Raw genomic sequence first — 27430 nt, 5'->3', positions numbered from 1 at the left:
AGGTTGGAAGAGACAGAGAGTAGGAGGAGTCAGGGAGACTCCATGTAGCTGCCGAAGGATACAGACATCCTGGAAACTTACCAGTAAGCCACAGCCTTGTGGTAAAATATAAAATAATAGGAATGGGTTAATTTAAGATGTAAGAGTTAGTTAATAAGAAGCCTGAGCTACTAGGCCAAGCAGTGCTGAAATAATACAGTTTGGGTCTGAGCGGCCTGGGAAACAAACAAGCAGTCTCTGCCCACACCTGGGTCCCTCTGTATCACAAGTACTATTGTCACACACCTGTGGTGCATATCAAAAGCCACACTGGCCTCCAGGGTCCCTTAATATCACAAGTACCTGTTTGTTATACATCTCAAAGCTCCACCCTAGCATTAGCACAATGGCTTCTCACCTCCACAGGATTCCCACGTCCCAGATATCCAGGCTCCTCCCTGCCTGCTGCTATCCTCACTACTCTCCCTCTCATATTACTCTCTCCTATTCTCTGGCTCTTTCTCTCACTGTGTCCTTTGTCTGACTCCTGCTTCCCCAGCCCTGCCTATGGTCAGTCTGCTTCTTTCTCTCTCTGCTCTGGACTCTTCTGAATGCCTCTGCTTCTTCTCTCACGTCTAGAATAAAAACCTCAGCTATACAGTGGAATAGTCAGTCATATGGGCAGGTTTTATTTTTGCTGAGCCCCATCACATTCATACTATTTTCCATCTACCTATCTCCCCAGAAGGAGAAGCTTCCCTGAACAGCGATTTAAGGGACTGTTGGTTTTTATCCATCTGGTCATCTGTTCACTCATTCATTCTTCATTCATTCATTCACTCCTTATTTCTTTATTCATCTATTCTTCATCATTTCCAGGTTTGCCATAAGTGAGGCACATATCTCCTGAGGTGATTTTAGAAATCTATACATCTTCTTGACTGAAGAAGAGACTTAAAGTACGTTTAAGTCTCTATGTTTAAATTCCTATGTTAAGTTCCTATGTTTAAATAATTCTATCAGGTTGTAATACTGACAATTTAAAATAAAGGTGTTGATGTATGTTTTTATCAGTCCAAGGAACAGAACTTTGGAGCATCAGTGTATTTATTATACATTTTCACATATATGAATAACCTGCTCACTGTAAAAGCATCCCCTTTTCTCCTTGAATGTCCATTTTCTTTCAGTTCTCATATCTATGACACTTTATTCTTGAAAGTCTATAATTAATCCCCTATCATAATTCTAGGCAGTAGTACTTCATACGAGTCTAATTGGTTTTCGTTTATTTTATATTTTGGTGTGTATGCTGAGTGTGTACAAGTGTGCACGCTCGTGTGTACAGAGGCCAGAGGTTGGTGTCAGGTGTCTTCCTTGTTCTCCACTGCCGTCTTCAGTTGGAGGCTCTCACTTGCTCTTTCAGCTAGACTGCCTAGAGAGGAAGTCAGGTGGAAAGCTTAGCTGGCAGGCTGACCCTCGGAAAGGTGTGGCTGCCAAGAAAGAAGAGATTGACCTCCGGAGATGGCTGGTCCCAGCTCTGTGGGATCTGTCCCACTGAGATGAACACGGCCGAGACCTTCTGTATCCCTTTCCTTCAGTCTGCACAGTCACAGCAGAGATGTAAAACTTCCCTCCCTTGTTCTGTATGACTGCACTATCTGGTCAGAAAGCTGCAGGGATACCCCTGGCTCCTCCTCCTGCCCCACTGCTGAGGTTGCAGACCTCTGTTGTCATGCCTGGCTTTTGCATGAGTGTTGGAAACCTTGGATCTTCACTTAGTGGCAACATTTACCCTTGATCAAAACATAACATGTCAAACACCACCCCCAATTACCCCTGTGCACTTTCTTAGTATCTTTCCCTCTCTCTGACTTCTATCATGATGGGTTTGTTGGTCTGCTCACTGGTTAAGGTTGCTATAGCCCTGAATAAACACATGACCAAAACAGTTTAGAGGAGAAAGGTGTGTTGGTTTGCATTTCCATAACACTGCACATCATCAAAGGGTCAGGACAGGAACTCAGGGCACGAGCTGATGCAGAGGTCGTGGAGGATGCCGTTGACAGGCTTGCTCTTCATTGCTTGTTCAGTCTGCTCTCTTATAGCACCCAGGACCACTAGCCAGGGATGGCACCACCCATCAATCACTTGTTAAGAAAAGGCCTTACAGGCTTGGCTACAGCCTAGTCTTATGGAGGCATTTTCTTAGTTGAGGATCTCTCCTCTCCAATGACTCTGGTATGTGTCAAGTTGACCTAAAACTAACCAGATAGAATGAACCTGGATGTAACATGAGCAGCTGCCTCGAGCTCCCACTGCCACAATGGATTCATTATACCTGGAACTGAGTCGAGACAAATCTTTTCTTCCTTAAGTTGCTTTTGCCAGTTACATGCCACACACCAGTAACAAAGACGGTGATTATGAAAGAAGTGTCTGTGAGCACTCCTGTGCGTTTTGGTGGCAGATATTCCTTATATGAGACATATTACAAACACACACACACACACACACACACACACACACTTCCTCCCCTTCAGTATTGTCTCAACCCAAATATATGAACAAAGCGTCATCATTTGAACAGGAAAAGTTTAATGTAAGAATGTTTATAACAGAAGAAATAGAAGAAAACTAACTAGGAAGGAGTAAGGAAAAATCTAAGAAGTGCAGAAAATCTAACAAAGAAGCACACAAGAAGAGCAGTCACCGCTCCAGGGAGGAGACAGCGAGCAGGCTGAGACACAGATCTCATAGAAAGGATATGGGCACGTCTCCCAGAGAAGCAGAGAAGTCACTGTGGTGCTGCACTGGCAGAACTGTCTGGAAGTCAGCCTGCTTGAGAAGGTATCCAGGGCAGTGTCTTACTGGATGCACTTACAAAACTGGATAAGGGTGCTGCGCAGGCCCTGCCAAGGTGCGAACTGTACAGACTGTGCGTGCTGTAGGAGCTGCTCCTCAGGCTAGGCCCCGCCACCCCACCCGGCCCCGCCACCCCACCCGCCCCCGCTGCAGCGTCTGCATGCTGGACAAGCGTACTGCAAGGACCTGGCTGGTGAGCACACCATAACCAGGAACCAGGCCTCTTCCTCCACGGTTACATCAACAGTCTGTGCTGACCACGCTTCAGGATCAGCTGGCAAGGGAAAAGCATTTAAAGGGGCAGTATTCATCCTCTTGGAGCAAATCAGAGTCAGCTGGTTGCAGGGAGATACTAATATACGGTGCAGGGGGTTACACGAGTGGCGATGCTGGGTCACAAAGTGACCGCAGATTTGGCCTTGGTGGACTTTCCAAAGAGTTGTCCCAATTAGCAAATGTGCACAGCAACATGTAAGAATCCCAGCTGCTCTGTCTGCTCGCCAACACCAAACTGTCCGTTTTTCTTATTTTAGACGTTCTGGAGAATAGGATGCTTTGTTTTATTTGACATTTCCTAGATGAGCCAAGATGCTGATCATATTCTCATATGATTATTGGGCATTTGAATATCCCCTTTAGCAAAAAATGTGTTCCAGTCTGCTGTTAATATTTTAAAGTTGCCAATTTTCTTATTTATCAATAGTAGTTTAGAAGGAAATATTCACTCTCATGAATCAGGTATACACATTGCAAATACATTTTCCCATTTAGTGTAACATGATCTGGGCCTGGCTTGTTGGGGTTTTTGTCCTCCCCCCTGGTACTCCACAACTCTTTAGTCCCAGAGAAAAATCACACATAGGTCTCCATAAATTATAAGCTGATTGGCCCATTAGCTCTAGCCTCTCACTGGCTAACTCTCACATCTTGATTAACCCATTTTTCTGATCTATGTTAGCCATGTGGCTCAGTAACTTTTTTCAGTGCGGCAGATCATATCCTGCTGCTTCTGTGGTCTGGGCAGGAGTGGGAGGAATCAACTTCCTCTTTCCCAGAATTCAACTGTTCTCATTACATCATTTCTACTTCCTGTCTGGTTTTCCCACCTATATTTCCTGCCTGGCCAATCAGCATTTATTTAAAACATGATTGACAGAATACAGACAATTCTCCTGCACCAATTTAGTATCGCCTAATTGTTTAAAAATAGTTTTAGAGACAGAAAATCACAATCCTGTTTCCTTCCTATATGCAGTTGCTAAGCTAAGTTTCAAGACCTCAACGTCATGGTGGAAGAGGGTAAATTAAGCTTTTAAAACTGACCTGTGCGTCTGCTCAAGAAGTGTCTTAGGGTCGCCATCGCTGTGTTAAACGTTATGATCAAAGTACCTTGGGGATGAAAGGGCTTTTGACTTATTCTTCCCTATCACTGTTCATCATCAAAGGAAGTCAGGAACTCAAACAGGACCAGGAGGCAGGAGCTGATGCAGAGGCCATGGAGGGTGCTGCTTACTGGCTTGTTCCCATGGCTTGCTCAGTCTGCTTTCTTGTAGAACCCAGGACCACCAGCCCAGGCATGGCACTATCCACAATGGTCTGCGCCTTCCCACACCAATCAGTAATAAGGAAAATGCCCTATACGTTTGCCTACAGCCTGGTCTTTAGGAGGCAGTTTCTCAATTGAGGTTCCTTCCTCTCAGATAATACTAGCTGGTGTCAAGTTGACATAAGTTAGGCAGCCATGGAAGCATTTTTAAGCATTTTTAAGAATCATCTGATCATTTGGCCCTCTCAGCTCGGCCAGCTCAGCTACTGAAATGAAGGTTTTCTAAAGACAAGGAAAAGCTGCAGTCTTGGGTTTGCATATGGAAATTCCCTTTGATGGTCTCAGATTGTCACATTCCCTCTCCAGGAAAGACAGCCTTCAAAACTGACAAGATAATGGCACCTGTCCTTCCTGGTCATGGTGTTTTCCTTCCTCACATGAAGGTCCTTGGCAGCAACGAGTGCGCACTGTGTACCCAAGTGAGTGTCCCCGATTTTGTTTCTTGACTGAATCACAGTAATATTTAGTTTAAGAGAGCCTTAAGGAAAAAGAGGTGTGTGTGGGGGGAGGTTTGCTCTTGTTTGCTGGAGCTGATGTAGGTAAGGTAAGGAAAGGAAAGTCCGATTCCCTGAGGCGTGAGAATTCCCAGCACTGAACTGAGGGGAGGACTGGCCAGACAGGGCATTGCTTTAACCAAGGAGGCACAGGGGGCTGATAATGCAGAGCACTAGCGAATGACCAACAGGTGGAAGAGCTGCGTCAGGGCAGCAGCCAGGCTCCCCTCAGCAGGGCTGGCCAGCTCAGAAGCATGGGAGCCCTATCCGAGGCTGCTGAAGTCTCCTCTCTCTCTCTCTCTCTCTCTCTCTCTCTCTCTCTCTCTCTCTCTCTCTCGTGCACACACACACACACACACACACACACACACACACACACACACACACGTATGCAGGCGCCACGTCTCACTTGTTGACTCAGAATGGAGTGGACCAGGAAGTTGTGCTGTCTTTTTTCTAAATACACCAAGTGAGTTTACAATATGATGGACCAAAGTCAGGCTGTGGGGTGGGAGGCGACTTTCACACTGACCCTGGGGTGTATGTGAAGAAAAGTCGGACTCCCACAAGTTCTCCTGGGGTATCAGAGGATCCAGCAATGTATTTCCTAGAGCTATGGTTTGTCCTGGGTTGGGCTCCTGTACTGAAAACTCTCTTCCACTGTAGACGGAAAATCAGCTCCATGGGTTCTGGTTTGAAGCAAGGATATAAATAAGAAATCAAGAATCAGAAAAGGTAACTAGCCTTGAGTAAAAAGCCACAAGTCATCAGTGTGCCTCTCTGCTACAGTCACCACCATTAGTCCTGGCGTCTGTTCTGTACCCTGTGACGACCACAATGAAGTGTCACGAGTGGAATGCCCCTGGGACAGCCACATAGACTAGAGAATTCATTCCTGGGGTAGGTGCGGTCGCTAGTTAATCCAGCTTAACTTTAAATTTTCAAAATGACATTTATCCATATATTTACTGGGAAAGATTTGCACATGCCACAACACACAGGCGAAGATCAGAATCTGCCGTGGGACTTGGCTCTCTCCTCCCACCATGGGCTCTGTGGTTCGAGCTCAGGTTATCAGTTTGGTCATCTTGCTGGCTGTGCCTCAACTCTGATGCCACTTGCTTCCTTGATTTACACTATTTGCAAAATATGAAAGTATAGTGTTGTAGTTCCATGGAAATCTATCTTGTTGATGCTGATATGGCTGAGGAAGTCGCAGGCTTCATGAGAGCACACCTGGTCGCAGGAAGGCATAGGCTGAGGGGCATGAGGGGCACGGGAGACTTTTAAGCTGTGTCAACTTGAAGTTTATTTTATTTTATTTTTTAAAGCGTAGAGTTGATTGCAAGGCCGTCATCTGCCCAGACGATGGCGTGGTCTAAGAAGAGGAAAAACACGAGGTTAGAAGACTGAGCAGCTAGTGCTGTTGATCTCCACTGCCAGTTTGTGGGTCTGGGCTCCCAAGAAAGAGCTAGACAAACCAGCTCTGCACCCATTTCCCCTCAGCCACACTCAAGCGGCCAGTCAGGGGCTCAGTTTGTAACATGTCTTGATGACGTGTTCTGAGGGGTTGTTTGAAGAAGGCTTACTTCTAAGAACAGGAGACAATGACATCTAACTGAGGACTGAAAGTTACGTCATCTTGGCAAGGGAGGACTACACTTACTCATGCAGTAAACACATATCAGGTGACAGCTATGTGCCAGACAAGGCTTCTCATAGCTTAGAAGCCAAAAACTACAAAGAAAAGCTCATGATCCCATGGAGAGCAGTTTAAGACACAGAAAGACCTAAGTTAGGGCTACAAAACACAGCGACAGAGAAATGAAAATGGTGTCACATCTTAGGGCCAGAGAAAGTTGCAATTAAAGACATTTTTCAACCCTGGATTTCCTGGAACTTACTCTGTAGACAAGGCTGTCCTTGAACTCACAGGGATCTGCCTGCCTCTGCCTTCTGAGCTCTGGGATTCAAGGCGTGCACCACCATCTCAGGTTCAACTAAGGACTTTTAAAGGAGCGGCGGAGCCAAGGATAACCAGAAGCTATAGTGCACATTTCTTCCCAGCTCCACATCATTGTCTAGCCTGATAGCTTCATAGAAAAGCTGAAAATGAAGGCTTTCCCTTTGGGAGAGCCTGTGGTTATACTTTCACTAGCGCACTGCTGGGTGACCACAGCCCAGAGGAAGGGAAAGCATTCAGGAATACGAGCAGCCCAGCAGAGACATGGAGGTAAGAGAGCAGAGTCCCAGAAGCAGACTGACTCAGACTCTCAGAGTCCAAACAACGGGGTGTGGGGCCGTGCCCTGTCTGCCAAGCTTTGATCCTCGGACTCCAAGGAGAAAAGTAGGTCCAGCGACACAAGCTTGTAATCCCTGTGCTAAGAGAAGCAGAAGTGAGCAGATGCCAGGACTCACTCCCAGCCAGCCCAGCCTAGTGAGAGCCTTGAAAGCTGGTTCAATGGTTAAGAGCATTAGCTGTTCTGCGGCAGACCGGAGTTTAGGTCCCAGATCCTCTTCCACATCAGGTGGTTCAAACACAACCACCTGCATCTCCAGCTCCAGGGGGTCTGACCTCCACAGCACCCACTCCCAAACATGTAAATAAAAATAAACTGGGTGGTAGTGGTGCACACCTTTAATCTCAGGATGCAGAGACACCAGATTCTCTGTGAGCTTGCGGTCAGCCTGGTCTACAGAGCGAGTTCCAGGACAGGCTCAAAAACTACAGAGAAACCCTGTCTTCAGAAACCTAAATAAGATAAAATAAAGTAACTATATCCTTAAAAAAACAAAGAACCAAGGCTCTGAAGAATGATAGATTATTCTTTCCCTTTCACATGCATAGACATACACACACGTGTGTGCACGGACACACACACATTAAGTAAATGATGTACAATGGCAATGAATGAAATATGAGTGAACATTCAGCAAATGAATTAAAAAAACACGGAGGGTACTGTGGGTGATGCCACGCAATTCCAACCGCCACCCCGCAAAAGATGCTTAGGAAAAGTGGTGTTGAAGGGCATAAAGGCTGAGACTTTGATTTTGAAAATATCCGAAATCACAGCTACCGATGCTAGTCCTTGCAATGGAAATACTCAGAGACCGTCTCGCAGAACTGAGGTTGAGACTACAGAGAATCGGTTCCTAGTATCACCCACAAAGCTAACACTAAATCAGAAACAACAAAGTAGAGACAGCACACCCGAGGGTCTGTCTCTGGCCACCCATTTGTCTAACCCCAGGGGCTTCTTTGTCACCTCCCCTGGCTGAGCTGAGGCACGGCCATCAAGTGTGGCAGATGACACACTGTGGAGCATCCATCCACACAGCACCTTGCCTCTGTTTTTCTATTTTACCGACGGAACACCTCAGTTGCCAAGTTTTAGACTTTTGCCCACTTATTTTGAAGACTTCCTTAATTTTGTGACTGACAGAGTCAGAGAAAGTTAAGGATACCGGGAAGGCCAGAAACAGTGACTGAATTTCTTCTGTGTTTTGAAAACAGCTTCGAGTCTTCAGTTCAGATCTAAAGGGCTCACTTTAAAACTTGACCCTGCTGCCTTAGCAAAATGCCCCAGGCTCGGGCTAGGTGACATCATGCTATGAAGTCTTTTCATTTTCTCCTCTTACTATTAAAACAACCATTTCAACAAAAACGGCAAAAGTGGCAAAAAGTGCAAGTGGATTCCCCGCGCCTTCTGAACCTGAGTTCTGCACACTCCTCTCCATCCCGAGGAGACGTGCGGCAGGCTGTGCCACACTTCCTGTGCTGTCCTCTTTGAACCCACGCCATCTCTGATGTTGATCCCTGAACTCCATCCTTTGGGTGCCTACTTGTTCAGACTGCAGCCCACAACCTCAGGGGCACCTCTTAGCAATGCTCTTCCCGTTTTACTTCATTTCTGATGGTTTTACTGTTATTTTTCCCCTTGCTCTTTTTGATGGAGTCTCTATGTGTCATCCTGATTGTTCTCAAAATTGTGCTTTTGTGTTCCCCAGCTTTTGCCTCCTAGATGCAGTCTGGGTACAGTACTGGTTAGGTTTAGTTTTGTTTTTGTTTTTCCCAACTTGACACAAACTAGAGTTTTCTGGGAAGATGAAGCTCAGCTGAGAAAATGCAGCCATCAAACTGGCCTGTAGGGAAGCCTGCTGGGCATGTTCTCAACTAGCGAATTGTGTGGTATAGACCAGCCCACTGTGGGTGCCACGTCTGAGCTGCGTGTCCTGGGCTGTATAAGAAAGCAGGTTGAACAAGCCTTGGAGAGCAAGTCAGTAAGCTGCACTCCTCCATGGCTTTAGCTCCTGCCTCGGCTTCCCCTGTTGGACCTGTAAACCTGACACCCCACCCCATCCCTGCCAGCTGCCTTTGGTCATGGTCACAGCAACAGAGAACAAGCTAAGACGGCTCTAGTGCTTTCAAGTCTTTATCAAAAGTATATCATAGGGCTGGAGAGATGGCTCAGTGGTTAAGGGCACTGACTGCTCTTCCAGAGGACCCGGGTTCGGTTCCCGGCACCCACGTGGCAGCTCATAACTGTCAGAAGATCCAGTTCCAGGGGATCTGATACCTTCACACCAATGCATATAAAATAAAGTTAAATAAGCCATAAAAATATTTTAAAAAAAAAGAATCACAAAAGTATATCATAAACATAATCAGACAGAAACATATTGCAGAGAATTCCCTCCAATCTACCCTCAAAGTCGGAAAGCAAACTAGAGGGCTAAGTCAAAAGCCACATGTGCAGGCAGATCACCCGCTGAGGTAGCACAGTTTCTGTCCAGGTGACCTTTGTACCACTCTGGCTCCAACTGTTTTCTTGGGAAGTTTATTTTAATGAATTATAGCTATGAGGTAAGGATTATTTACATAGAATAAAATCCTGCGCGGCATCTTCAGGCTGGCTCAGCCACTAGACCAGAGAGATTTTCCCTAGGGCTCATCAGGCTGACAAGCAGCTGTGGCCGGTGGCCATGAGCATACCGTGGAACCCCACTTGTGGGCAAAGGCACCGGGGGCTCTGGTTCTCACTAGGGATAGCCGCAGAGAGGTCACAAAGTTGCACAGGTTCAACAGGTTCTCTTCCTACCTGGCCACCAATCCCGCCCAGAAGCTGAGACGCCTCTTCTGGAGTGCCCTCTACTGGAAAAAGGTTATTACTTCTACTCACTTGTTTTTTGTTTAGTTATGTATCCACAAATTATAAATAAAATGCTTTTTTTTTTTAGATAGAGACTCACTATGTAGTCCCAGAGACTCCGAAACATGCTGTGTATGTACACTGAGCTGGTCTTGAATGTGTGGTATTTTTCCTGCCTACTCCTGACTACTTGGATTATAGGTGAGCATTAACATGCCTGGCCAATCCATTTTCTTGTTCACTTTACAGGAAAAATCAGAGTGTGTATAAAAAGGGCATCTGGACCTGGGAGGCAGCCCACTCAGGTTGGGGAAAGTCATACTCTCCATGGACTTCAAGGAATTGATTACCACCCCCAATGTCAGTATCAACACAGGCGTTGGCTGTGCGCTGTAGCTCTGAAGAGGCCTCCTTGTGTTCCGTGTGGCAGTGATGGGAATTGAACCTAGGACCTCATGCCGGCTTGGCAAGTCTCTCCCCACTCCCTGAGCTATAGCTACGGTCCTCCAAAGCAGTCTTGGGATGAGAATGTCCTGTGCTCTAAGTCCTCGTACTTAAGTGAACTCTCTGGACAGACCTAGCCTTTGACTGGCCTTCCCTGGTCTGTCACTGTTCATCTTTTGGAAGGTCCAGCCACATGCTTCGCTTCCCACTGCGGGAGCAGCAGGATCTGCAGCATGCGAGCTCTCTGCTGCAGGCTCTGCCGTGGCCTAGCTGTCACAGCAGGTTTCTGCAGGCTCCCTGCGACAGGCTCTCTGCTGCCATCTCTGCTACAGGAATGGTTTGCTCTCTTGATGGTGCAAACCAAGCAGTGAGAAGTCATAGTTAGGAGCACGGTTCTCAAACAGAAAGACCCTTACTTGCAATAGTTAAATCCTGTGTTATTGGGGCCGCAATCTTCCTGGTTGTTAAATGGGAATTGTAACCACCAGCTCCTGGGACTATTAGAAGCAGTAAATGAAATAATCTGTGTATAGTATTGGACTATACCATATGCTTGTTAAACATTTGGTAATAGGCATCGTGATTATGCTATATTGGTGGCTCAAGTTCAGACTCCCAAAGAACCTGCAGTCTGAGCGGCTGCCTTCCTCACAATACTAACCTGTTAGGATTCGTTTATACTGCTGCATTCCTGGGGCCATTTGTCACCAACTTAAAGGAGAAACAAGTGTGGGTAGGCTGGTTTTCTCTCTTGCCTGGATTCACTCCTGGAGCAGAGAATTCATGAGGACTTGCCTATGATTTTTCTTTTTAATTCAGTGGATGATGGTGTTCATTATCCACTTGAGGTGGCATTAGAATAAATTAATATTAAAATATTTAAATGTAGAGCAATGCATTTGAAATGCTATTAGTAAGATTTATCACCTGCAATGAGAACTCAGTGCTTCATTAACTCCAGAACCTCCCCAGGAAGTTTGGAGACCCCAGCTCAGATTATTACCCTGGCCCATCTTCCCCCTTTCTGTCCCCAGACTGCTGTCTGGACATCTGTTCTTCAGCTTGCTACACTAACTAGCATGTCGGTTCAGACACCTGCATCCAATTGTGTGCTCTTTAATATTATCAGCCAGTGAGCCATGCCAGCCAACAGTACAGGTGCTGTGGCCCGAGTCGAACTGTGCCCCCTTCTAAACTCGCACATAACATCCAAACACTCAGTCCACAGAGGCTGCTGCGTTCTGAGATAAGGGCATAGAATTTAGGACCTAGCTAGTGCCAACTATGCTAAAGATTAACCCATTGCAGTGGACTCCAGTCTGATCTTATAAGGATGACTGGCACCCTTGTAAGCAGTGGAAGTGAGGTACAGAGACACGGGGGTACAGGCAGACGAGCTGGGAAGGAAATGCACGAGGACAGCCTTTGCAAGCCTGGCACAGACTCTTCCCGGGGCCCTCTGAGGAAAAAGACCTTGCCTATAGGATATATCTTGATCTTGAACTTCTGAAAGAAATCTGCTGTTTAAGCCTCCTAGTCTGGCATTTGTTACAGCCTCCCTAGCAAACTAATACTGTCTAGCAAAGCACAAATGTCAAAACCTCAGTTATGGGAAACACATGCTGTATTCCAGAAACAAAGTAACGGGGGAGGGGCGTGTTGGTGCAGAGTCACGGAGGAATCCTACAGCATGCTGGCTGGGCAGAGCTGTGCAGGGTCCTGCAGTGGGCTCGCTGGGCAGAGCCAGAGCCGTGGAGGGTCCCACAGCATGCTGGCTGGGCAGAGCCGTGGAGGGTCCTACAGCATGCTGGCTGGGCAGAGCTGTGCAGGGTCCTACAGTGTGCTCGCTGGGCAGAGCTGTGGAGGGTCCTACAGCGTGCTGGCTGGGCAGAGCTGTGGAGGGTCCACCAGTGTGACTGTAAGGACCACGAAAGCTAAGGTGAATGCAAGGGAAGTTTCCAGCACTGGGACAGGTAAGCACAGTGGAAGATGTGGTCACCTGACCTCTGAGAAGGACCCAAGAGGAGATATAATTACAGATCTTCAATTAGTTAAGCTCTTGCCAGCATTCCAGAAGACTCCTGACTTGTATTTTTCTTTAGTTCAGACTTGTCCTTGTGCGTATTTTATCCAAAAGGGTCACGATCCCACTCTTAAGTAGGAAACTCCAAGGAAGGCAGCCATTGTGAAAGGGCAGTTCTCGGGAAACTCCCAATGAAACACAGGTTCCTTAGGTCTACCTAAGGGATGGCCAGCTGACAGGGCGCACTGCATCCCAAGTCAGGAAGGGGTACAGAGCAGTAATGGACTTTGTTTGGGTGTGGCATTGCACCTGGCTGTGTGTGTGTCTGTGTGTCTGTATGTGTGTGTCATGTGTATCATATGTCAGATGATAGGATCTCAGTTTTCATTTGTAAAATTGAGATCGATATACACAGAGATCAGATGGATATGAACACACACATTCAGTTTCTACATGAACTTTCATTAAAGCAGTGCCTTATTGAGATATATAGTCATTAGTCACCACAAAACCTTTGAAGCTTTTCTACTTCTTTTTCATGGGTATTCAAATGAATTGTGATCTTGGAATGAAACTGAGGCCTGAAAACAGTAACCCTAGATCATCAGAGAAACGAAAGTTCTTCTATAAAAACACCTCACATCACCGAGGACATCTGCATACTGGAAAGTACCACTCAACCCTCTGAGATTCAAACAGCATGAGCAGCCTGCATTTTTTACTTTCTAAATTAAAATTTTAGAAAACAAGACTTATAGTATAAGCTTGTCCCAACTATTGTGTGAAGTGTGTTTACAATGAAATTTTGTTAACATGAAATTCAAATTTAGCCCAGTATTCTATGTTTTATTCAATCTAATCTCATTCCAACTTCACACAACTCAACAAGTGAGCACTCTCATTACCTCTGTTTCATAGCGAGGGAGCCAAGGAAAGGATGCTAAGTAGTTCATTCACAAAGCCATCAGTCTCAGGAGCTGATGAACTGGGGAACAGCTGGAACACTGCTGGTTCGATGGAAAATTGCTGTAACTACTTTGGAGGATGCTTTGGCAGCTTGCTAAAAAGGGAAGCATAAACCTACCATTTGGTCCTATCTACTGTGTCCCTTGGAAACTGGCAAACACTTTGGGAAGGTGCTCTGTTTGGGCACTATAAGGCTAAAGACTTATAAAGGCTGCACATGAACACCGCACTCAAGTTCATCAAGGTGTGATTCCACAGAGGGCAGCTGAGGCTTCAATAATAATTTGGATACCAGAGAGGAACAAGAAAAATGCACTTCTGACCCATTCTGAAGGCTGGAGAAAGAAGTCACCAACGGGGAAAGGAGGAAGTCTGGGATGAACTCTCCGGGGCTGGCTTGGAGTCAGAGATATCAATATTGACTCATGTTCTATAAGATACGCATTCATAGGGCTGGAGAGATGATGGTTCAGTTAGGACCCCTGCTGCTCTTTCAGAGGACTATTGTTCAGAGCCTAGCATTTACTTGGGAAGCTCACAACTGCTTGTAACAGAATCTGGCACTTTTTTAGTGTCTGTAGATTCTTATACAAACAAGGTACACACATACAGATAAATTCAGAAGTGAAAGTAGAGCCACCTTTGTGTGAGTTACACACACACACACACACACACAGACACACTCTGGCATAACCTATGTAAACTGTGGGTTTTATTTGTACCCTACCTCCTACCACTAGTTGTCTTCTGGCCCAGAATCCTGCTGTCTTGGTTCCTCAGTTTCCTATCATGGGTGTCAGGCCTCATTCTTTCCGTGTCTTAATGACGAAGACATTTTTGCACATGTCTGATTGGTTACTTGTTAATGTCCCTCAGCCTGGGTTTAACCAATGAACCCTCACTAGAGTTAACCTCAGATCACTAGGCAAAGGAAGGAGTTGCCACGTTCTTCAGTATAAACTTGCCAACACTGGGTGAGAGGCTTGGAGACCTGGCTTCTGCCTCTGGCCTGAGGTCAGCATCACAGTGCTGTCCTGATGGTGACTTGCTTTCTTCATTTCTGCCACGTTTTTGGTTGGAATTCTTGTCAATTTGCTCTTGTTTATTCAGTTGTAAGTGTATCAGTGTGGTCTCATGGATTTTCGCCTGTTCTGATTGCAGCCAATCTGGCCATCTGTCTTGATACTCAAACTGCTTCAGGTTTGGTAACACATTCAGGTGGTCCCAGTGCCCTTTCGATGTGCCTCCATCTTTTCTTCTTAAATCGCTTCTTCACTTTTTGGCACCGCAGATACTTCATGCTCACTGTGTGCTTCCTCTGTTCCAACCTTAGAAGCAATCAGCTTCCTAAAGCCTTTCTTCTTCCTAATGAGAGGGCAGATAGAAGCTATGATCTGACCAGTGCACAGCCTCACAGGATGGAGTGGTGTGATTCTCGTCTCTCCTGTGTGTGTGTGTGTGTGTGTGTGTGTGTGTGTGTGTGCGTGTGCATGTGTAGATCAGATGTTGGCTGTCTTTTTTCATCTTTAATATGGGGAATAGGTCTCTCGCTGAACCTGGAGCTCACTGATTGGCTAGACTGGCTGGTGAGTGAGCCCAGGAGTCCTCCTGTCTTTGCTTCTTATGTGGGTTCGGGGATCTGAACTCAGATACCCATATTTCCACAGCAAGAATTTTACTACCTGAGCTGTCTCTCCAGCCCTTAGTTTTCCTAACTAGCTTATGGTCCTGTAAGATATTAACAGAAGGGAACAATTTGTGAATCTAAAGCATTGCCCCCAAACCATCATTCTGTTCACCCAATCCCTTATGTCAGCAAGAGGGAAAACACACTAAAGCAGTCATTTGGCTCTGTCAGAATAGGGTCACAATTTGGATTAATAAATGATTTCTCTATCCTTCCTTTCATCTTAAGTTGAGTCAAGAATTCTGAAGAGTCCTGCTCACACTGACCCTTCTTCCAATTCCTAAGTGAGGGTTTCCCACAGAGTGGAGCTGGTGCCCTTGCTGCCATGGCTACCGAGCTGGGAGAGCCATGAAGGGGTAGCAGGGCTGTTTCTTCTTCGGCGATGGACTTATCTTTCTTGTAAGCAAATGCAGACAGATTGTCAAAATATAGACAGCTTTAATGGAGGAATAGACTTACAGAACCACCGTTCCCGCGAAGACCAGGAAAGCAGAAGCAAGCACTGGGAGCACGCTCGCCAAATTTATAGGCAAACTTTAGCCTGAGGTGAACACGCCCCCTAAGGGGTGGGACTTATCCCTACACTTTCTGAATTTGGTTCAGCAAAAATGGACTCCCAGAGGTGCCACTGCTCTCAGAACATCTGCAGAGCCTTGTAGAATTCTCTGAACAAGTTTCTGCTGAGGAATCTCCCCCTGGTCTTAGGGGTCTCCCTCACTTTATTGTTTGAGGATATAACGTTCTTCTCAGAATACTGAGCAACAAAGTCCACGGTTCATCTGAAGATGCTGCAAATGGCAGCGTCTCACAGGGGTGTGTACTTCTGCCATCTTCCCACTAAGCAGAGTTTCTACTTAGACATAAGATGACAGTAGCAATAGCAAAACCAACAGAGATGCAGTGATGACTCAGGGGTAAAGAACATTTGCTGCTCTTCCAGAAAACCTGGGTTTGATTTCCAGAACCTACATGGTGCCTAGCAGCTTCCTGTAGTTCCAGTCCCAGGGAATCTGACCCCTTCTTCTGGACTCTAAAGGCACCAGGCATGCATGTGGTGTACGTACATACACACAGGCAATGCTCATACACACACACACATACACACAGGCAGTGCACATACATACACGCAGGCAATGCTCATATAAACACATACATACATGTAGGTAATGCTTATACATACACACAAGCAATGCTCATTCATACACACACATACATACACAGGCAATGCTTAAACACTGAAAGAAGTTGAAAAACTTTTTAAAAGACAAAAGCAATTGTATATATGCATTTGCATGTGCTTACATGTGCATTTTTCATGTGTGAGCGCATGAGTCACAGTGTGAATGTGGTGGTCAGAAGATAACCTTGGGTGTCACATCACCCTCGCCTTCCACCTTGTTCTCATCCACTGTATATCCCAGACCTGGCCCATGAGCTTCAGACACTTCTTTCTCCACCCCCATCTCACCATGGGAGCAACTCAAATAGAGATGGTCACTGCCACATACTGCTGTATGTGTGTTTGGGAATCTAAACTTGGTCCTCACATTTGTTTGACAAGAATGTTAGCCACTGAGCCACCTCCCAAACCCAGAGTTTCTTCTTTCCATCCTATCAACAGATATCATAACCCATTATGTATTATCAGATGTTTTATGAAGATTAGACTAGCCCCTGACTTTGTGTCCAATTGGAAAACATTTAATCATTTATGATAACTACTATTTAGCTGTTATTGGAGTTTTGAAACATATTCTAGTCATGAAGCCTTTGGCCTTAAACTATGTAGCCATGGTTGGTCTTTAACTCACTCTTCTTGCCTCAGTACTGGACTGCTGGAAGGAGCTGCCATGCCCAGCCAGAGAGAACTCTAGATAATGGAATAAATTCCCTACCAAAAAATAAATTACCACCAACATAAACCAGACATTTAGGAAGACACCACCCAGGGGCAATCAATCCCTTTAATAGATTTGAGATGCATATAAAACTGTAGTTGGCGATTATGTACTGTCTGAGCAGGATGATATTCCACAAGAATTGAGAGTAAGTGCTTGGAAAGTTTATATCAACTTGATAGAATAACCCAATGCTGAATCTAATTATAAAACTACCTTTATTTTGCTCAGTGGATTCAGAACCTATTGCACAAGTATGAGGATCTGATTTCAGAACCCAAGTTAAAGCTGGACAGGGTCGTGCGTATCTATAATCCTAGAGCAAGGGGCAGAGACAGGATCCCCAGAGCTTCCTGCCAGGCAGTTTAGCCAGCTGGTGAGCTCCGAGTACAGTGGCAGACTCAGATGATCAGGTAGGAAATGATAACAAACACAGACCTCTGACCTCAATACTCATGTGCACACATGCACATCCTCCCACGTGCACCAGCACACGAGCATGCACATGAGCTACCTACACACACAATGATAAAAAAATTTTTCCTCTGCTTAAAACTAGTGTTTCTTGACTTATTTTTACTGTTTTTATTAAAAAGTATGCTTATGTAGAGTGTGTGTGCATGTATATAGGAGTCCAGAAGAGGGCATCAGATGCCATGGAGCTGTGATTACAGGCGATTGTGACCCACCCAATGTAGGTGCTGGCAACCAAACTCCAGTCCTCTGCAAGTGCACTATATGGTTTTGTTGTTGTTGTTGTTGTTGTTGAGACAGGGTTTCTCTGTGTAGCCCTAGCTGTCCTGGAACTTGCTCTGTAGATCAGGCAGGCCTCAAACTCACAGAGATCCACCTGTCTCTGCCTCTCAGAGTGCTGGGATTAAAGATGTGCACCACCACCACCCAGCTGCACTATGAGCTGTTAACTGCTGAGCCGTCTCTGGCTCCTGTTCCCTAACTTTTGTAAGCAACATATGTGGGGCGAGCCCTCCTTCTTTCTCTACACACTCTTTCTTCTCCGCCTGGACATTTCTGCACTCACGGTTTTCCTGCCAAGACAGTCATATGTGGACACCGCAACCTGAGTCTCTCCTCCTCTTCATCGGGCTTTCCAAGGCTTATGACAGAATGGAAGGAGGCACCGAGAACGTGGAGCACCTAGACATGATGTTTCCTCTTTCATAGAATGGAGGTGATGAGGATGAGTTACCCCAGAAGACCACAAGAAGAATACAATGGCCTGGAGCAAATGAACCCTTCTGCACACTGCAGGGGTTTTTTACTTAGGCCAGAGAGGAAGCAGAACTGGAGTACTGCAGCACCCTAAGAATGGGAGCACAGCAGAGGAGGGAAAGGCAGGGGAGAAGACACACCATGTAAGATCAGGGAACACTCCAGGAACATACCGGCTTTTCTCTTGGAAGGTTTGCAAAGAAAAAAAATACACTTGGAGAAGTTTCCAGAGGGGAAAGATGGAGGGTTCTGACTGAGGGCTGTGTCCTCCAGCCCTTCTTGATCTTTCAGGAAGCCAGAGGCCACTTCATGTTAACCTGCATCCAGAAGGACCACAACTCACAGGAAGAAGGAGGCCATTAAGGAAATCTGCGAAGCTGTGCATCACTGGGTGTAATGGTAATCTCCAAAGCCACCTCTGCTATCCAACACTCTAACATAACCACCAATGGAAACGAGAATATGGAATCTGCATCTTCTGTACCACAGTAGCGTGGATACAGCTGCAAAACATCTGGACAGGAGATAGCTTTGGGGTCTTTCCCGGAACCGGAACTGCTGTTTAGTCTACTGCCTGGTTTCCAGCCTTACAGGGGACCACTCGGGGGGTGACGTTTGGACCTACACTTTGAGGGTGTTGTGAAGACTGGTGTGAAGCAAAATCAGTGCAGAGACTCCATGGGAGGGATCTATATCACTCAAGTTATTTGTGTGTGTGTGTGTGTGCGCGCACGCACACGCGTGTGTGTATCCTACAGATTCCCCAGTGTCTATGCACACCTGTGTCCTGAGTTCTAGTCTGGAGTCATAAGAGCTGCGACAGAAAATGAGCAATAGAGAGAAAACAGAGCCATGCTTCAGTGATAAAAGCCCACCAAGGCCCTACTAGAAAGTATCCATGCCCAGAACCTACTCCAAAGGGAGAAGACAGATGGATTAACCCACTGATCGCCAATGAGCTTTAGCACTAGGGATGCCAACATTCACTGAGTCCTCTATTGGTGCAGGTTCAGCTCTGTGTCTAACATAGTGCCTGTGACTTGGAAGAGACATAAAATACGTGTTTATAACTGTAAGAGATAGATGCGAACATGTAAACTTATTGCTATCCTTTCAATGAGTGTCCATGCATACATCTTAGCATATTAAAATTTATGAGTGTCCAGGGATCTATCAATAACCTCAAGCTTACATGCTAGAGGTGACAATGTACCAAGGACCTTTATTTCAATGGGTCACAGTCTTGGCTATTCCCTAGACCCACAGGATTTTAAAAACCAACATATTGCCTGGTACCCACCCTAGGTAGTCTGATATCATTCTCTGAAGTTTTGGCAAGGCATTGTATTGTATTGAGAGTCTAAAGACTCCCATTTATAGTCATGTGGATTGCTCTGGGAAACCAGTTAGACTTGGCTTCCTGTGTGGCCAGCAAGAGCAGCCACCAGACTGACAGTCTGTTGATAGTTGATACAGCAAGGACTGTGCACCAGTCCTTGCCCTGGTATTTACCCAAGAGAGCTTAAATGATTTTCTGTGCAAGCTCAGCTGGTTTTTAGCTTCCCTGGTGAGATGCCAGGGTAGGAAGTTTTGCCAACTGGTTCTACAGAGCTAATGAAGTTATTGTAGACAGCCACAAACTGGGTGTTGTTTGCAGTCTCTGAGCATTCTTCTACTAGACTGTAGACCTCTGTCCATGGCCTGCTCATGTCCTAGGAGGATGTTGTGTGAGTTTTAGCTCTGAAGGATGATGGAGACTTTACAACTATAGATCCATACATGGCTTCTCTAGGTTCAAGTGCTCTGAGTAGGTACCTGGCCATCTCGCTGTCATCCAGTGAGGAGTTCATGTTGGTGGATTCAACACTAGATCCTGCTTTTCACAACGTAACTTACTAGTCATATCCGACTGGAACAAAGATACAAACCGTACACATTTCTGCATAGGTCCTACTATGTTCCTGTGGCATGTTCCTATGTGTGGTCTGGCTGCCTCCTGTTTGATTTCATGTGACCCTTGAGTAGTTGAATCTTCATGTCCCTGTGGGCAGCTGGTGAGAGAGGCTCTTCCTCAAGCCTCCACTGCTATGAAATAAATGACCAGAAATGTAGTTATTCAAGCAATGTCCACTTATGTCAGTCTTTGCAGACAGAAATTCAGACACAGTCCAACCCCAGTTGCAGACTCTTTGAGGACATGTCAAAGTCAGCTGGACCATGATCTCACTGAGAGACTTGACCAGGAGCAATCTGCTTCCAAGCTCAGATTTCCTTCTGGTCAGGTCTGAGCTAGCCCTAAACTTTTGTCACAGATCCCAGATGGCTTCTTGTTCCTTGTCCTGTCCTGCCTCCTGCAGATGACTTGATCTGCATTTGTTGGCAGGCCTGCAGCCCTGAAGCCCTCTAATGTCCCAGGAAACAGACACTAAGAAAAGTGACGCACTTTCTCCAGGTCCCAGATCCTGAGTCTGCTCTGCCCTCACCAGCCTGCCCACCTATCAGGCCAGAATAAAATAGTCTGTGGAAAAACACTCTGCAAATTGAAGGCCACTGTGCAAACATTAAGCATGTTGCTCATTAAAATCACAGATTCTTGATTTTCCAGCAAATATATCCTCACTTGCATTTGCCCTTTCAAAAGTCCACACTGAGGCAAAATCCTGTTTGCATAGCTTTGTGGCACATTACCAATATTAAACCTTTAGAAATATTCCTTGAACAAGCCAATGTGAGCAGCACACCAAGTGTAAATGCAGGGACAGCAATCAATGGGAAAAAATCTTTAATCTTTTGTTCTCTTTTGCTTTCTCTGTGTGATTTCTAGTTAGACCAGCTTGTGATTTCCATGAACAAACGTGTCCCTGATCTCAGAAGAAGTGGGTTCTTTGTCGATCCCCTTGGTTTCCAAAATCACAGGGCAAAACAAGCTTCTTTCCCTCCGCACCCTAGTGCCTCTCCCCAGTTGAGCACCCTCCCCAGGGGTAATCAAGAACACTGGGCACCTAAGGCTGCTGGAGAGGCTTAGGGTGAAAGCAGAGGTTGCTGGGACTCGGGCTCTCAGGGTCCCCACTGTAGTGGCAGACACGACCTGAACCTGGTCAGGATCACGTTCCCACTTGCTGCAAAGCCAGCTCTATTCTCAGGAGAGAGAACAGTCACGCCATTGTCAAAGCCCCGGGTTTATCTCCAGAGATTCCCACATCTCTCTGGTACCGAGACTTGGTGCCAACAAAGCAGGGATTCCTGCTCCCCTCCACAGCCCAGTACTTACAGATAAGCAGCCATTCCTCCAGTCACTAGATCCTACCTTCGGGCTCGAATCGCAGCGTTCTCACAGGGTGTTCTGCGCGCAGTTGCAGAAGTGTGCACCTTCTCAAAGTGGGGCACTACGCTCAACCGGCAGACACCTGAACCGGAAACCTAAATGGCTGCTGGGTAACCAGGTGGAACTTCCTGTGCTTGTCTGCTCCTGTCTGAAATGAGAGTAATGTGACTACTTAGCTCTTGTGCCTCCTGAAATGTAAATGAACGGATTACGTAAAACATTGCCACAGGGTGTGGCCTAGACAGCACTGGCCAGCAGGATGCCCTGGAAAGATGGAGGTCCATCTGCACTGTTCCGGGCAGCAGCACCAACCACGTGTCCCCTAATCACTAAAACCTTGGGTGTTGCTCATTGAATGTTTTCTCAGGTGATATGGTTTCAGTGACCTGATGCTCACTGCGGGGGTCACCCTGTAAGGCCAGGTCCTTCAGCTCCAGAAGTCTCACCCAACTCCCAGTGCACCCTGGGAATAGCGGGACCTCAGTGGACATGGGCAGTCATGGCATATGGAAGTCTACTCCTGGGTTGGGTGCCAAGACATCTAAAACCAAACTTCCCGCCAGTGTGACGAATGGATTTAAAGAAAATAAAGAACTGTCTTCACCCACACCTAAGGGGACTAAGGGTCCATCCATGCTATATTATCACCACCATGCCCACTCAAAACTCAACAGCATCAGGAGTGGGATGGAATCATAGACCAGGGTGAGAGGGGAGCTGAGAGACGGTGGCTGGAAGATGTAGCAGCAGATGGTGGGTAGGAACAAAAGCATGAGTGCAGGGGAACAGAGCACCATGCTCATGTGAGGGAAAGACAGTCCGGATGAGAATTCTGCCTTCCCTGAAGGCGATCACATTACCAGTACAGAGGTTTGCAGTGTGTAGCCTTGCTCATTAGTAGTCTGTGAACTACAATAGCTAATTCTTTCTGCTGGGTAAGTAGAAAGGAAGACAGATTTTACTCATTACACTATTATTTTTGTGGACAACCCCCATGGAGCAGCCAAGTAGGGGAAACAACTTGCTGGCTGGCCAATATTTTATATTTAACTTGCTGACTCCAGGCTCCTTTAGTCATCCACACACTGACTATAGTCTCTCCAGGGTCTGAGGCATGAAGTTCTCAGCTCAGAACTATGCTGTACAAGTTAACAGCCATGAGTCACATGAGGATACTCAAATGTTATGTTTAAAAATAATTCGAATCAGTTAAAATTGAAAGTTCTGTCCCAAGTCACACAGGGCACCTGGGGCGAGCCATGGACCTACAGAGGATGTGTCTGTCACTATAGTACATTTTTTCATGTAGTGTTGTTCTGGATAAAAGAGTATACACACACACACACACACACACATATATATAGTATATCTAAGAAAGTGCTTTCTTTGAGCACCATAACTTATACGTGAGGCTCCAGAACCAAGGTCACCCCATTTCTAATCCTACAGAAACACAAATGCCACAGAATCACTCACAATTAAAAACCAAAAGCAAAGTCCTTTACCCAGCCTTGACGTAAAAATGAAAAGTAAAGTCCTCCCTTACAGCCAACCTTGACACCTCTTTGGAAAGCTTCCCTGGGGCACTGGTGACGTTCTCAGGACTTAGTCACAGTGCAGAGCAGCAGTAGTGTCTTTTGTGTTCTTGGTCATTGCCCGTGGGTGACAGAACATGGGGATCTATGCTCAAGGTGGGGACTGGCAATGCCTTACTGTCAAAAAGGATTAAATTTAGGGCAATTACAGCTTGCCCCAGGGAGATCTGGTCTGCCCAGGGCAATGACAAGGAGGAGTCACAGTAAGGCTGCAGGTAATGGAGAACACTCCATTGAAGGAAAAGAGCATGGGGCTGAACTGCTGCGTAGTCTACACTGATGGATTACCCTCATAATGGGTTGCTGTTCCCCTTCATTTTCCCAGCAATGGCACAGGGAGGGGGCACTGCTACATTTGAGCTTTGAGTATGATGCCACCACCGTTAGAAGCCATTATCTTCTTTAATGGGAGCCAGCTGCAGCATGCCCACACAGTTTTTAGAAGCTGCAGGACCAGAACACAATCATTTAAGCTCTGCCTTAAAGACACAGGAGCTGCCACACAATAATGGCTGATAGCAAACAGGAAGAAGGAAGGCCCTTGTTCCCCCCCTGGCCTGGACCAGGGCCAACTGCCTGTATGATGCAGCAAGTCCTTCACAGTGTGTTGCCTTTCTACACAAGGACAATTGTCCCTGAGGTTACATTAATGATGGTTCCTAACTGTTAGGTGTTTCCTGACAGGTTGGTTGTGAAGCACTTTGTGCCTGACATCACAGGGCAACGGCCCTATGATGGGCCACTACCACCCATCCCACAGAAATGTGAAAGCAAGATGACATTACAAACTTTGGCCTGCAGTAAAGTCAGGTGATCTTCAGGTTTCTGTGAGTGTCCCCAGTGTCCTATCAATGCATGTGTTACCCGCCCATCTCCTAGTCACTTACACGTCTGTCTCCCTGCTCTCTTGATGTAGTAGTGAAGGACATAGGCTCCAAGAAACAAACACCAGGTCTGCTATTACCTGTGAGTCTATATAAAACCCTCCTGTCTAGTCTACAAATGAGGTTGTACTACAAATGTTACTTGGCATCCACTGAAAGCTACCAGAAATAAAGACCAGGGTCAGGTGGAGTGGTGCACCTCGTAATTCCAGCACTTAGGAGGCAGAAGCAAGAGAATCTCGGTGATTTCCAGGCCAGATCGGTCTACATAGCAACTCCAAGACAGCCAGGACTACATAGAGAGGCCCTGTCTCAAAAACAAAATAATAATAACAAGTAGTAATAATAAGAAGGAAGGGGTTCAGGAAGAGTGGAAGAGAGGAGGGGGTCGGGTCTAACCACACAAAGATCTCGGTTGATGTGCTTTAATAACATCAATATTATTTTTCAGAAGCCTGAGACTCCCATGTGGATCTGTTTTGTTAGACCAGATTATACCATAAGCCGAGTTGCACTTAGAAGCTATGCCATTATCAGCACTAAGATGAACACCACATGGAAAGCAAAAGGGTTGTGCTGCAAGACTAGGGAATGCTGGGAAATTGATGCTGTTTAGAACCAAAGTCAAAGAGGGCAGTTGCAGCATGCTTCCTGTAATCCACAAGGGAAGGGAAGAAGCATTTGTTTTAAGTCACACAAAAAATATATTGCCTTGAGGTGCCCTCAAAATGCCCAGGAAAGTCAAGACCCTGCTTTGGGGAAACAAGACACTGTGTTTTGTAAGGTTAGTGGTCCTCATAGCTCTGCCTGCAGGTCTCTCATTAAGCAGCTTTGAACAGAGACTTTCTAGTTAACCAAGCTGTCTCTCTCTTGCTCCACATCCCCTTATGAAGGGACTTTCCTATGATAGGCATCTTAGGATACATGCTTTGGAGGTATGCTTTGGGAATAGTGGTACAAGTAGATTTGCAAGCCAAATCACAGGTGGTCTGGTCAAATTTAGATGTCAGAGAGCTGATGAATAATTTGGGGCCCAGGAATTATTTACCTCTGAAAGGATGAGCCTGGCTTTTGTCTGAGCCATGAGAGAGCAGTACCACATAGTGGGTGATGGGCGGAGACAGAGGACTAGCATTCTGCATTGTCATTGGCCAGTGCGTTCTGGATGAGGAGGAGGGACTGCTCATAAGCAAGATTGACCACCCTAGGCTAAAGGCAGCTTTCCAGAGGAAAGACTCGGGTGGGGCTGCAAACAGTCACAGTATCCTCTCCAAACACTTCTTCACTGGCTAACTTCCAGTTGTTAAGAGGTCAGAGATGTCTCCATGGTGTTTTTGTGAAGTGGAGAACCTAAGATGGGGGGAATGTGAATCAAAAAATCCCATACTAGTAGCAAATAGGGTATACTAAGGTTTTCTTTATTGAAAGGGAAACTCACGGTTCACAACAAGGAAACAGGAACAGAGTTCAACATCCAGGTGTGGAGAGTTGAAAAGGCCAAGTGGGTGTTCCCATGGGCTTTTTGGTACCCAAAAGTCACGCCCAACCTGGTCCAGCCTCTCAAATGTCATTGGCTGAAAGAGTTTCCTCATCACCTCCCCCTTTTGTCTAAATAAGAGTTCTAAACCCAAAACGAAACTATATACAATAAGAAAAGATATCAAGTATAAAAATTAGAACTACAACCAGTATAAACAATATTTAGCAAGAAACATATGCTAAATGTTTCAATAATTATTCTGTCCTAAGAAGTCTAAGTCTTGTATTGGAAATGGCTTGGCTAGATTGAAGGGCACAGATCTTCCAGCGGTGGGGGGGGGGGGGGACACATTCCTTGGGAAGCCTTGCTGAGCCAGCTGTTGAGTGTTCACCATCTTAGGAGGATGCTCTCGTCCGTGGGGCACCTGACCCCAGGCAAACCCCTTCGATGCACCACACCTGCAGCTGGTGCACGATGACCTCTCGGTTCCCCGCAGCCCCCTGGGCCCGCCCCGGCATTCCCGCCACCTGGCTGCTACCACCGTGAAAGAATCCAGTTGTGAATTTGGCTCCATGAAGTATTACACACTGTGTGGCTTTGGTGGGGTCTTAAGTTGTGGGCTGACACACACTGCTGTTGTTCCCCTGGATTTAGTAAAATGCGGCATGCAGGTGGACCCTCAGAAGGACTAGGGAGTATTTAATGGTTTCTCCGTTACCCTGAGAGAAGACGGTGTTCGTTGTTTGGCTAAAGGATGGGCCCCAACTTTTATTGGCTATCCATGCAAGGGCTCTGCAAGCTCAGCTTTTATGAAGTTTTCAAAGCCTTGTATAGCAAGATGCTTGGTGAGGAAAACACCTATCTGTGGCCCACATCACTGTATTTTGCTGCTTCTGCCAGTGCTGAATTCTATGCTGACATTGCCCTGGCTCCTATGGAAGCTGCTAAAGTTTGGATCCAAACCCAGCCTGGCTGTGCCAACTCATTGAGGGAAGCTGTTTCCCAAATGTATAAAGAAGAAGGCTTAAATGCATTCTGCAAAGGTGAGGCTCCTCTGTGGATGAGACAGATCCCATACTGTTGAAGCATTGTACAAATTTGTGGTTCCTAAGCCCCGAAGTGAATGTACAAAGGCAGGGCAGCTGGTTGTGACATTTGTGGCAGGTTACATAGATGGAGTCTTCTGTGCAATTGTTTCTCACCCTGCTGATTCTGTGGTCTCTGTACTGAATAAAGAGAAGGGGGCACTGCTTCCCAGGTCCTGCTGAGACTGGGCTTCAGAGATGTGAGGAAGGGCCTCTTCGCCCAAATCAACATGATTGGCACTCTGACTGTACTGCAGTGGTTCATCTATGACTCTGTGCAGGTCTCCTTCAGGTTCCCTCGCCCTCCTCCACCTGAGATGCCAGATTCTCTGAAGAAGAAGCTTGGGTTAACTGAGTAGATGGTACATCAGAGTAACATGGACTGAATCTGCTTGATGATCAGTGTTAAAAAAAGTGCAAAGGAACTTTTATATATTTGACAATGTAAGAAATTGTCTGTTCCTGATATAATTACTGTAGCAAGAGTTTCAAACTTACTGCTAAATAAACCCATCCACTCAAGAAAAAACAAAAAGAAAGAAATGGCTTGGCTAGATCATAAGAGGAAGGTAACTATGACTTCAACCCTATTGGAGGCCTGAGAAGGGAGATAATATTACTTGAATAGGCAGGAAGTGCAATTAAGCAGCTTCTAAAACATGCAGTAGATGACAGAGACAACCTGAGCAATCACCCGAATTCTCATTTGTAACATT

The 27430-nt window shown here is 46.2% G+C and overlaps 1 pseudogene; it reads left to right on the top strand.

The window, feature by feature from the left end:
* The first annotated feature begins 12231 nt into the window (after positions 1–12231).
* LOC126487811 (phosphate carrier protein, mitochondrial-like) lies at positions 12232–27073 on the top strand (annotated as a pseudogene).
* The last annotated feature ends 357 nt before the right edge of the window (positions 27074–27430 follow it).

This window comes from Alexandromys fortis, unplaced genomic scaffold, assembly GCF_014885135.2.
Source record: "Alexandromys fortis isolate MF-2015 unplaced genomic scaffold, M_Fortis_MF-2015_v1.1 scaffold_182, whole genome shotgun sequence".
Lineage (NCBI taxonomy): Eukaryota > Metazoa > Chordata > Mammalia > Rodentia > Cricetidae > Alexandromys > Alexandromys fortis.
The sequence above is the reverse complement of the archived record's forward strand: the minus strand, read 5'-3'. Positions and strand labels throughout refer to the sequence as shown.